We start from the raw sequence: 12,500 nt of genomic DNA, 5'->3' as shown, positions 1-12,500 counted from the left end.
TACACACACACACATGCACACACACACACACACACACACACACACACACACACACACACACTCACACATGCACGCATACCCGCATTTAACCAAAGCCTTGCATATTGGATATATAGGGGTGGAGTTGAGAGAGAGGGGGGGTGGGAGAGAGAGAGAGAGAGAGAGAGAGAGAGAGAGAGAGAGAGAGAGAGAGAGAGAGAGAGAGAGAGACAGAGGGAGAGAAGGGGAGAGAAAGATGGAGACAGAGAGAAAGGAGAGAGAGAAAAACAGACAGAGACAGGGAGAGAGAGATAGAGAGAGAATGACAGACAGAGAGAGGGAGAGATGCTATCATCTTGGGCGCGGAGGCCAAAAGCCACTCCACTAATGGACTCATTTTTCATGAAGGCTGTGTCACTTAATCACTTCCTCTGCCACTGGCCCAAGCGCTCAGGTGCAGGTTTGGATGGCACCACAAGCACCACTAGCACCTCTCCCAGTGCGTCTCGTTGGGTGGGCACAAGACTAAACACAGTGCTGTTTACCCGACTTTGAAAACGAGGGTCAAAACTAGGACGGCTAATCTGGCCGTCGTGGAGAATCACTGGGCATATACGCATCTCATCAGCGATTGCTCCCGATGAAACTACACGGGTAAAATAAAACAAAATGATCGTTCATTTTACGGTTGAAATCACTAGGAAAATGAAGTATGCTGATTGTGTAGCACTGAAATATCATTTCCACATTAACCGCTGAGCCCGTGGACTTGCTGATCTGTGCCCTGTGTTTTGCAGTTTCTCTCACGACCAACATTAAGGCGTGCGCAGGAAGCACTGCATGGTGGACCCAAAGGTTCTTGCTCATTCTGACTGAGCCCTGTGGTTAAGGTCACCTGGCTGGAACAGCGCAGACTAATGAGTTTAAGACAGTGCACAGGAACGTGCGCGATGATAAAGGCAGGAGATGGCTGACGATTGAGCAAGCTGTGCAGTCACAGAGATCTGCACAGGTGGTGTAGCAGCAGGGGGCATCAGCACAGAATTCATTATCCACTAAATCACGGCCTCAAAAAAAACTGCGTCTCCAATATGTCTCTCTCTCTCTCTCTCTCTCTCTCTCTCTCTCTCTCTCTCTCTCTCTCTCTCTCCGTCACATCCTCTCATCCTTATCCCACAACAGCCGTGTCATCTGTGCTCCACCCCCTCTCTCCGCCCGCACCTGTCTCCCTCCACACTAACTTGAATACCAGAGACTGGTTGAAGGAGCTCCGTGGTGTTTTGTGAAGCTTAGTCAATTTATTAGGGCTCATAAGCTCATTCTGAGCTCCAAGAGTCTCATAGCTTCTGAATTCACAGAATCCAGAGAAGCTTCCCTGAGCGACAGACACGGCCACCTCACCCAGCTCTGATCTCAGCTCCAGATCTCGTTTCAAACAGGCAAACGGTCTGGGCTCTGTAAAACAGAGCTTTTCTTGAAAGCATTTATAATGCACAGAAAAACGAGTGTTGTTATTTGAAAGACCAAGGCCTGACTTGGTCTTCAGCGACCGTGCGCTGATCTCAGATCAGCCGAAGACAGCGTTTCATTGAACACGTGCCAGCCCCCCCCCCGTTATGTCATGCTGTCTGTCATTGATATTACTGACATCCTTGGGCCTGCAGTGAAACCATACGGCAAATCACCCTACTGTTCTCAAATCAGTTTTACACATTTTGTTGTTTAATTAAGCCTAAGATATGTCCAGAGGATTCTGTTTCAACAGGGAGGAAAGGGCAACTTTTGCTCATATACAGCTCTATTCCCCCCGCCATAATAAGAGTAACCACGTCTCTGTACAGGGAGCCTTGCAGTCCGGAATGGGAAAGGAGGATGTTGCATACAAGGTCATTCATTTCTTCCCTGGTAACACTAAAGAAACCCCAGTAATTGGAAATACATGTTCACGTCTGCGTTACTTCACACGGTGGAATTTCATCTAGCCATCAGACACCAATTATGTCTGTATGCTAATCACACGTTCGGTCTTGTTATTTAAATCGTATCCTGAAGACATTCAGTGCAATAATTATACTAATGCATGCGCTCCATTCATCACCAATCTGCATTGTTTACGGACTGAAGTCTTAATCTCTTTTTTTTTTTTCACATAATGAGCCTCAGTCCGCGTACCAGAGACGTTGCGAAGTCGACAGGCCGCGAAAAGAAGCAGCTAATTAAAGCGGGGTTATTCCGATCGAGAATCCGCCGCCGTGTGTTTTCCCCCCTCCCTCAAACGCCAGCTCGCTATTTAGACGGCTGCTTTGCATTCGCTGGATGGCAGCTGTATCAGATGCGGTGTAACACTGGGTTTGATTTTACAAGATCTCACATTCACACGGGGAGCGCAGAGGCACACCGCAGAGCGCGTCAGGGGCACAGCAAGCGCCGCTACAGTTTCTGAGTTCGCGGGAAGGTCTCAGAGGTTCATGGACGTCCGTCCGCGTAAGCACGAGCAGAGCGCAGCCAGCTAAATGCAGGCTTCCACGTGAGAACCAGATTTGCTATCCGTCTATCTATCTATCTATCTATCTATCTATCTATCTATCTATCTATCTATCTATCTATCTATCTATCTATCTATCGTCCCTTTCCATTTTAGGACCTGGCATCTGTCTCCAGGGCGAACGACGTTCTGCGTGGAAACGCTGGGAGAAAATCCGCGGGTTGCGGATGCGTTCGGTTAGAACGTCGACAGGACAGACACGGCCATGCAGAAAGCGTGACGGCGTGGCCGCGTTAACCTCGCGACCCCCAAGACGTGTCCGAAGGGCTTCGAGAAGGGCGGGGAGGACACGTAACCCAGAAATGTTGGGTTGCACGGAGGGTTTGCGATGCGAACTCAGCACTTAGTGCAGCCTTAGTCAGATTCTGTCAAATGTTATTTTTAGCAATGGGAGAAGTGGGTAGTTAGTGCTGAAATCCTCAGGCCGTGTTTCAGGAGTCTTTTCCTTTCTTTGTCTTTTTTCCCTCGATCCGAAGCTTCACGTGGAGAGGCATCACGGAGACATGACACGCTGCTCTGTGAATTGTCATACGTTGAAGTCTTCATACTGTAACGGTTTTAATATGCGTTTCTGAAGGGCAAGCCGCAACACTTGGCACCAACAGGGAGGGTTTGTCTTTCACACGCTTGATGCACACGCAGGGTCGTTGGAACGCGGACGTTCGGATTTAAAAGTCAATCGGCTGTGTAATAGTGAGGGTACGGATGTGATATGGACGTGAACGTCTGTAGTCAAACATCTGGGTTACCTTGAAAACATTTCAAGGGCGTTTAAAGTGGGTTAATATGATTGGGTTATGTGGTTATATCCTGGTATCATTTCATGGAGATGTCTCACAAAAATGGTTTTCCATTTAACATTAACAACATATCCTCTTAAGCCTTTAACAACAATAACAACAATGATGTGGAATATTTACAATATTCATAACAACAACAACCACAACAACATAAGTGGACAGCTACTATAGATTTTAATACAGGTATGTGAACATATTCCATCACACATCTCCTCCGAATCCAGCATTTCCCTCCAAACTCTTTCCAAGCCAGACAGGTGCGAGGCAACCGTCTGTTCCTGTGTCGGTTTCAGTAAGTGCAGCCGACCATCCCGTCCTGGCTGATGTCATCTCAGCCCCGGGTCTGGATGTGGTCTCCGAGCCGTCCCGCACTCCCAGGGCCTAGCAGAGTGGATGGGAAAGAGGAGAGCGAGTGTGGGGGCAGAGGAGGAGTGGAGTGAGCGCAGGGGCCTGTGTGATCACTCTCCTCTCCTGCCCCGCACCGTGTCTCACGCTGCCTCGTCTTCTCTCTCTCTCTCTCTCTCTCTCTCTCTCTCTCTCTGTCCTCTCTGTAGGAGATGATTGGAGAGTTAAAAATAATCTGAGGTTTGTCCTTGGCCAGAGCAGGGGAGGCAGATGGAGTAATAGTGGTGTGTGTGTGTGTGTGTGTGTGTGTGTGTGTGTGTGTGTGTAATCTAGCAGTGGTGTAATCTAGCAGCAGTGTGTGTGTGTGTGTGTGTGTGCGTGTGGTTATTTTTGTGTGAACCCAAACAACCCTCTCTGTCTAAGTGAGGTGATTTTGGGACAGTGCAGATTTAGATGCCTTACTTCCCCCCTTGTGTGTGTGTGTATGTGTGTGTGTGTGTGTGTGTGCGCACGCGTGTGTGTGTGTGCCCGCGCGTGTGTGTGTGTGCGTGTGTGCGCGCGCGCGTGTGTATGCGTGTGTGTGCGTGTGTGCGCGTGCACGCCTGTGTGTGTGTGCGTGTGTGCATGCGAGTATGTGCGTATATGTGTGTGCATGCGTGCGTGTGTGTGTTCGAGTGCGTGTGTGTGTGTGCGCGCGCGTGTGTGTGTGTGCGCGCCTGTGTGTGTGTATGCGTGTGTGTGTGTGTGTGCGCGTGCACGCCTGTGTGTGTGTGCGTGTGTGCGTGCGTGTGCGTGCATATATGTGTGTGTGCATGCGTGCGTGTGTGTGTGTTCGAGTGCGTGTGTGTGTGTGTGTGTGTTCGCGTGCGCGTGTGTGTGTGCACGTGTGTGTGTGTGTGTTCGCCTGCATTGACAAGGGCTTCCATGTTTCTTCTCCCATTACTGTGAAACATTCTCTTTCTCTTCATTCCTCTCTTTCTCTCTGAATTTCCTTCCAGCAGTGAGTTTAGTCCTCCAGTCTTCTTTTCACGCATGTAGAGTTTCTCTTTTTCATGTTTACACTGTGATAGACACAAAGGAATCAGTGTTTTTAAAGTTTTTGCATAATTCTTAGATCTGGGATTTCAGGGCATACTAACTCAGTTGAAAAGTGTTGTTCCCATTCCGTGCTTTCCGATTCTTCGAGCGCAGCTCAGTCTAAACACGTGTCCTCTTCAGTCTTTAAGAACACCAGCACAGAGCGGACGGCATAGTCTGCTACATTACGCAGCACCGTGTCACATTCCCAGTGTCACATTGTCCTATCCTGATCCCACGGAGTTCCATCAAAATCCACCTTCTCCCACTTCCCGACGTCCCCTACTCCCGACAAACCCTGCGAGCTTTGTTCTCCCGCCTCTGCCAAATTCACTACACCCTCTGACTGTGGGGGTAATTGGGGCAGTCTGGTGTCTGGTGGAGGGGGAGGTCCAAGATTCCACATGTCCAAACTGCCCCACTCCCTGCTGGCTGTACAACAGCAACACAGATAAGCCTTACATTGGGCACAGGAAGAACAGGGCAATAAATGGCACTGAGCCTCCACAAACTCTGGGATGGAGACTGATGAAGTGCTTCTCTGGGAGAAATGCTGGCTGAAATCTTAACACTGTGGACACTTGGGACACAGTGGGCAGAACTCTTACTGCTCCAGCCACCCAGATTTGGGCTTGCTGCTCTTCAGAACAAGTCTGGTTCCCATTGGGCGCTGCACCCGGCCGGTGAAACACGTTCAGATTCGAGGTCTTTATCCACGTGTCCTTAATAACACCTGACTCGTGATTCAGCATCCAAGAAGAATATAGACGTCTAACATGAGAAAAGGCACCACCTTCATCACCATCACCATCATCATCATCATGTCATGCTTAAAAAAACGAAGGCCTCTAAATATGAACGTACCTGTTTAAAATGCATTAAAGTTATTACACAAACCCATTACCATAATCTTTTCAGAGTTCTCTTTTGAGGATTTGTGCCAAAGAAATGACACCCCCCCCCCCCCCCCCCAAAGCTCTCTCTGTATCACTTTAATGACCAAATATTAACTCTCGTTTCCCTCAGGCTCGCTTTAGACGAAACAGCATCCATTTGGAGTGAATTTCATTAGGAAACACTTTCTCCCCCTCTCGCCCACAGTAACGGGCCTGAGTGATAACAGTGTGTGAATAGGTGATGAAGACAAAAAAAAAAAAAAACCCTGTGGAATGATTCCTGCTTCCTGGGAGCCATGTGAGTGTGAAGTCCCTTCATGAGAGTTCACCTCTGTGTTTTGATACATCACCTCCTCTAATATTACACTTAAGGAGAAAAATCTGCTTCTTTTCCCTCCCAACTGTAGATGCTATTATTTGTTTTTTATTTTTTCTTTCCTAACCGCCAAAAATGCTGTTATTATTTTTTTCCGCATGTGATAAGGTGTTAATGTGTCTTCGGTGTGTCGTCTGTGAGAGGTTGGTACGGTCTGGTTCTCTCTTTCTGGGTTCAGCTTTAGGACCGGTCCACTCCTGAGTGGAGGGGAGGCTCTCTCCGAAGCGACTTCAAGCTCTGCTCTGCCTTCCGAAGGAGGAGGAGGAGGAGGGAGTGATTTTGAGGGCCAAATTCTTCCCTCAACACACTGAGACCTAAAGCTGCAAACCTAAAGCAGCCATCTGCCCCAAGCCATGAAACTTCTTTCTTGGCCTTGCCAGTGCTGGGAACAAAAGACAGGAAACCACAAAATAAAGTTTATATAACGCAGGTAAAATGCCTTCTCTCTCTCTCTCTCTCTCTCTTTCTCTCTCTTGCTTTCTCCCTCCTTCCACAGATGATGAGGTTAGTGGACCCTCTGTACCCCCCCCCACCCCAGGACTTCTCTTCTACTGCGAGGCCTCCGAGAACGCCGAAGTGTGGCAACAACATTGCTCCTTCATCCAAAAAAACTTCCAAAGCTAAAGGGAAGTGTGTACGCTGAAGCACACGGGGGAGGATAATCTGGTTTTAGGAACGGAAGAACCCGACAGCACAACCTGACACTTCAGTGCGTTCCACACACACATATATAGTCATACAAAACAAGGCTGGTGCTGCATGTTCTGAACCAAATCTATATACAGACATTCAGTAAAGAAAATGTGGTGGGTATTATTTAGTGTTTCCAGTCTGGGGCTCTTACTTGGCCCAGCTCCCCTAACTATGACTACTGACCTACTGAACTACTGACTTATGGAATTTATTGACCTTTTAATTACCTTTTATAATTGGATTTAACAGTTTTCTGTAAAATCCTGTTCACGCTGACAACTCTCAGGAAACAGCCTGAACAAACGGGTCGCTGTGGGAGCAGCGAGAATGTTTTCTGCAGTGAGCCGCTGCCTCCGGTATTACCATCCGGCTGGAACGTAAGAAAATGACCAAAAAGAACTGGCGGAGATGCTTTCGTGCATAGCCTACCCAGCTGATAACAGGAGAGCACTATTGTGGAAGGTACATATTTGGATAACATCAAGGTACTGTGTTTAGCTAAATTACGCCTGTGGTGGGTTTGGGTATTTCTTATGCCCAAAATTATGGGTTTGTGATGGGGCGAAACCAGTACAGACTGATGAAGCCACAAGAGCTGACTTCAGGAGATGCTCGCTAGTTACGCCGGTTAATCTCTGGGGGAGTTATGTAAAACATAATATTACTTAGCAGTGGTACACAAGCTAGAATTAAATGAGATGTTTGTATATTCTATTCTATTCTAGACTCAAGGTGGGCTAGACAAAGCTTGTTTTCTTGTTTAAGGGGGCTGGCTTGTTTAGCGTGCGCCAGAGGGTTCCAGCACGCTAAGGTCCAGAGAAGAGTGCTTTCAATTCAAAACACACACGCGCACACAAACACACACACACACACACACACACCTTCATCACCCTTCACCCTTGCCAGCAGGGCAAAGTGTGATGACATAATGCATCAGTCGCATGTATGCAGTCACAAACACACACAGTTGGTACACAGAGACTTTTGAATATCTGCTTGACTATGAAATAAATAAATAATTTCATAGAGAAAAAGAAAGAGAGAGAGAGCGTGAGAGAGCGCATGAGAGAGAGCGTGAGAGAGAGCGTGAGAGAGAGCGCGAGAGAGAGAGTGAAATAGAGAATTTTAGTGCAAGTCCTGTGCAGCCCAGAAATCACCTTATCTCTTTCCTCGTTGCTGTGCACGGTATGCTTGTGTGTGTTTGTGTGTGTGTGTGTGTGTGTGTGTGTGTGTGTGTGTGTGTGTGTGTGTGTGTGCGCAGTGTGTGTGATCTGCTCTCTCCTCCAGCCTCAGGCTACAGCTCTGACTAACTCTAATTGACAGCGACTGGCGGAGTGCGAATGCCTCAGAGACTCAAAGCGATACCTGCCAATTAGGCGCGCCTCTCTGGCCCCAGCACCAATCAGGTGCCGCCTCAGCCCTCCCGCTACCGCTCCCCGCCCGTTCCGAATCGCCGACGGCGCTGCCAGTCAAAAATGGGACCCGGCGCCTGTCAAGACCCGTCAGGCTCTTGGCACCGGGATAACGAATGCATGAATACAAAGATACAAAATCCATACAACCCAATGAAATGGAGGCCAATCCCGTGGAGACAGAGTTATGCTAAGTGACAGGTTCTACCACCAAGGTGTCAGAATGAGCTCAGTAAGAACCTCGGGGTCAATCCAAAGTTCCACGCAGATAAACAAGCATTCAGGCAACCGTAGAGGAGCGAAACCCACCAGCACGGATTAGATCCCAGTCACCAGCGAACGGTGGCCATTTTGTATATGTGTGAATGGGACTGCAGCACAGACACACAAAATGACAGATTTTCCCATACAGGTCTGAAACTGGCAAGCGGCAATTTCCGCTGTGAGATGGTAGGGAGTGTTCCACTGTGAGATGATGTGGTGGGTTTCACTCTCAGCTGGTAGGGAGTGTTCTACTGTGAGATGATGTGGTGGGTTTCACTCTCAGCTGGTAGGGAGTGTTCTACTGTGAGATGATGTGGTGGGTTTCACTCTCAGCTGGTAGGGAGTGTTCCACTGTGAGATGATGTGGTGGGTTTCACTCTCAGCTGGTAGGGAGTGCTCTACTGTGAGATGATGTGGTGGGTTTCACTCTCAGATGTAGGGAGTGCTCTACTGTGAGATGATGTGGTGGGTTTCACTCTCAGATGTAGGGAGTGTTCCACTGTGAGACTGTTGAGACATATCGAGTCTCTGCTGACACTAACTATAACTAATGACTGAGCTGACACACTGCAGCACTGGGTGTTGGTTCAGGCTAAACAGTCACCTTCAAATCCGTCACACACACAGACGTAAGATGAGTGGTGGGAAAAGTACTACTGAGCTTTGAGCTTTGGGTCAGATCATGTGAAGAACTGGACACTGAGCTATGACCAGTTCATTGTCTCCAAAGCCTGTCTGAGCCGTCCACAGAAGAACGACAGCGCTGCTTTCAGATCAGTTTAAAATGTCAACAACTGCAGCCTCCTGCGCAAATGCTTCACTGGCTCCCACCAGATACACATGCAGACACACACACACACACACACACACACACACACATACACACACACACACACACACACAGACATACAGCGTGCAAGGCACTCCCTGTTAGCTTGGAATTCAAGCACCCCCATCTGCCTGCTTTGAGACAGTCCCCTCCAATCAACCATCATGGCCACCTTCCACGTTATCTGAGCCGTTCAGCCATGTCATAGCCAGCAGCCGTCAGACCTGCTCTTTCCTCCCTGAGGCCACTGATCTGAGGCCAGTTGTGCTGCTCACTGGTCTGAGGCCAGTTCTGATTCTCACTGGTCTGAGGCCAGTTCTGATTCTCACTGGTCTGAGGCCAGTTCTGATGCTCACTGGTCTGAGGCCAGTCCTCCTGCTCACTGGTCTGAGGCCAGTCCTGCTGCTCACTGGTCTGAGGCCAGTTCTGCTGCTGATTGTCCTAACCAGGGCTTCAGTTTGGGAAAGGGAGCACTGCACATCAGACTGGGATCAGATGTGGGGGGTGTAATGTGTTTTAAACAGTGGGCTTGGTGGGTCACAGAGCGTCGGAGAGGAGCAGAGGTGTTTACTCCAAACGACAATAACAACAAACCAAGAACAGAGGTGACGTCGTAACTACATGTCTTCACTCTCCCATTTCGGCTTCTTGTTCATTCTTTTTTACAAAAACGCACTGCAAAAAAGGGATAAATTATTGGATAAAATCTTAACTCTAGTGTAAATATCTAATATTTCTCATTTTGAGACCGTTGCAAGAATATTATGCTTTGTAAAAATATCTCAACACATATGCGGATCGTTTTTCTTGTTTTAAGCATTTATTTGAAATAAAAGCGTTCTCTCTCAGCGGCCTCTGGGTTCCTAGGCGACGCGGGCGACCTCAACGCTCTTCACACGCGCCCAAGTAAGGTCAAGCTCTTAAGAGTGAGAATACCAGAAACACTGCAACAGCTGGTACTGGTGGGAGTGTTTTAACAAATCATCTCATTTATCTACCATAAGCTCTACTTGTTATAGACTAATAAGTAAGAGAAAATCTATCATTTGCCAGAGGATTATGCTATTAGTGTCTCTCACTGGTCTCTGAGGTAACAAACATGTAACGATCTTTCACTGTGCTTCCGCTGCGGTTGCCAACGCCTCGCGGGTGTGCTGTCGCGGCAGTGTTCTCCGGCTTTCCAGTGCTTGCAGACAAATACATGAAAACCCAAGGAGTAAGCGTTTGGCTTTCACCGCGGGGTGTCTTTTTTCCACATTCGTTCCCGAGCCGATGGATACTCGAGCATGAAATTTGAGATCGGAGACTACGCTGTGCCTGATCGCCCGGGCGACGACGTTTGGAGCTGCTTTCCGCTCGAGGGTGTAGGAGGACGCCAGCAGGAGGCAGGTGCCTGGGTCAGACGGAAGGGGCTGGTGGACAGTAACGCAGCCGGGCCGCTCATCCCGAGGGTCTGGTGATCCCCACAGACCAGAACACGGCGAGCAGGACGGTGAACCCCCGCCCCCCAGCGGTCGAGAGATGAGGAGAAAGAAGGAGAGAGAGAAAGAAAAAGGAGGAAAGAAGGAGGAGCGTCAGGAGGAGAGGCAAGCACTCCCAGGAGGAGAGGCAGGTGCCTCTCACTGGGGCAGCTATACAAGGTGATATCGTACATGCAGCATTCGCGCGCCACTGGGCACCGGAAGTCTCCAATGAGAAGCGGGAGACGCAGCCAAAACATCACGGAGGAGTGGCTCCTCCTTCAACGAGGACGGACGGACGGAGAGAAGGGGTCGTTAAGGGCGTTTGTCAGGGCCGCTCGTTAAGGCAGCTCGCCTGCGGCCAGCTTTAACGAGGTGTTAAGGCGGGAACTGTGTAATAAACTTTTTCAGCACAAATTCTTTCGCTCCCCATCTCTCAATCTTTTCTCTCAAACTGCTCGTGTTTTATTTTAATCACGTTTTATCATATATTTATCCCAGAACCGAATGGCCTGTCAAACCTCTAGTCAGGGTAATATTGGATGTTTAATACCACCATAGAATTTTAGAATGATAAAAAGCATACACTTATTGTTAAGAAAATTAGTATTTAGATTTGGATTTGCATCCACCGTGCCCAGTCCTCGTTTGTTAACACAGTGGGGTCACGTAGGTTGACCTTCACAGACAAAGCCATAACAATAGCACTGGTTTCCATGACTAATTACTGGCCCTGGTGTATAGTGGTCCCCCAAATGTGGTCTCGTGGCAGTAAATGAGCCTCTAATTGGTGCTTTCTCCTGTTTTTTTATGGAACTCAGATTCATGCGGTCTGGACATTCCCTGCTACCACATAAAGCTTTATCGGCAGGTTCATGGCAAGGCTTTTTGTTACAGAGTCCCACGGGCTTTCTCAAAAGTGCTTTGAAATAGTTTGGTGAAGTTGTGTGTGCGTGTGTGTGTGTGTGTGTGTGTGTGCGTGCATGCTCGGGGGTGAGGATGTTCTCAGTGTGGCAGTGGTTTTTCATGGACTTCCTACGATTGTCCTCACCACAGAAACAGAACTGGCGAACGCACACCGAGAAAGCAATTCCAGGAAAAAAAGATTTCCGGTTGGCTAATTGGAAGCCCGATATTACTGCAGGTTGCCAGGAAACGGCACTAAGAAAAATAGGTTTCAGGTAATCTCAGCAAAGGAATCTTGAATTATTTCTGTATCCAGAGCTCACACCGGTTCTACTTGACTTCAGGCGAATGCCTGGCAACTGCTGATCAGCCTGTCTGAGTTTTCCTTGATGGCTTATATTGGGAGGTAGAAAATAGCATTCGGTTATTAGCAGTACCTGCATTATGCAGTGCTGCCGGCCCGTACTAGTCATACAGCTCCTCAGAAAAGTGCTTTACTGCAGCATGTACACTCCATCGGCCAGAACTGTGGACTTCCTGTTTGTCCCCCAGTGATGTCTCGTTAAGTGGATGAGCTCAGGTGAGGCGAGGCTGGAGGAGCTGGAGGGAGGAACCTTTCCTTGGGATCTTTTTGTTTGTTTGTTTGTTTGTTTAAGGATTGCACACAGGGGTCTGAGCTTGCCGAGGGATGTATGGGGATCTGATCTCAGCAGAGGGCCGGGGAGCAGCGATGGAGGGCCGACAACGCCACGTGATCGAGTGAGAGGAAGTGAGTGAAAAGCAAAAGAGAGAGAGAGAGGGAGAGAGAGGGAGAGATAGAGAGACAGAGGGAGAGAGATAGCGAGACAGAGGGAGAGAGAGAGACAGAGAGAGAGAGAGAGAGGGAGAGAGAGAGAGGGAGAGAGATAGCGAGACAGA

At 48.7% G+C, this 12,500-nt stretch overlaps 1 protein-coding gene across 2 annotated transcripts in view; it reads right to left on the bottom strand.

Annotated features, from left to right (window-relative positions):
- The window catches only part of srrm3 (serine/arginine repetitive matrix 3), a 75,594-nt gene that overhangs the window by 45,084 nt on the left and 18,010 nt on the right, over positions 1 to 12,500 (bottom strand). The window lies entirely within an intron of this gene.

This window comes from Electrophorus electricus, chromosome 6 (assembly GCF_013358815.1).
Source record: "Electrophorus electricus isolate fEleEle1 chromosome 6, fEleEle1.pri, whole genome shotgun sequence".
NCBI classification, from domain to species: domain Eukaryota; kingdom Metazoa; phylum Chordata; class Actinopteri; order Gymnotiformes; family Gymnotidae; genus Electrophorus; species Electrophorus electricus.
This window is presented reverse-complemented; position numbering and strand designations above follow the sequence as displayed.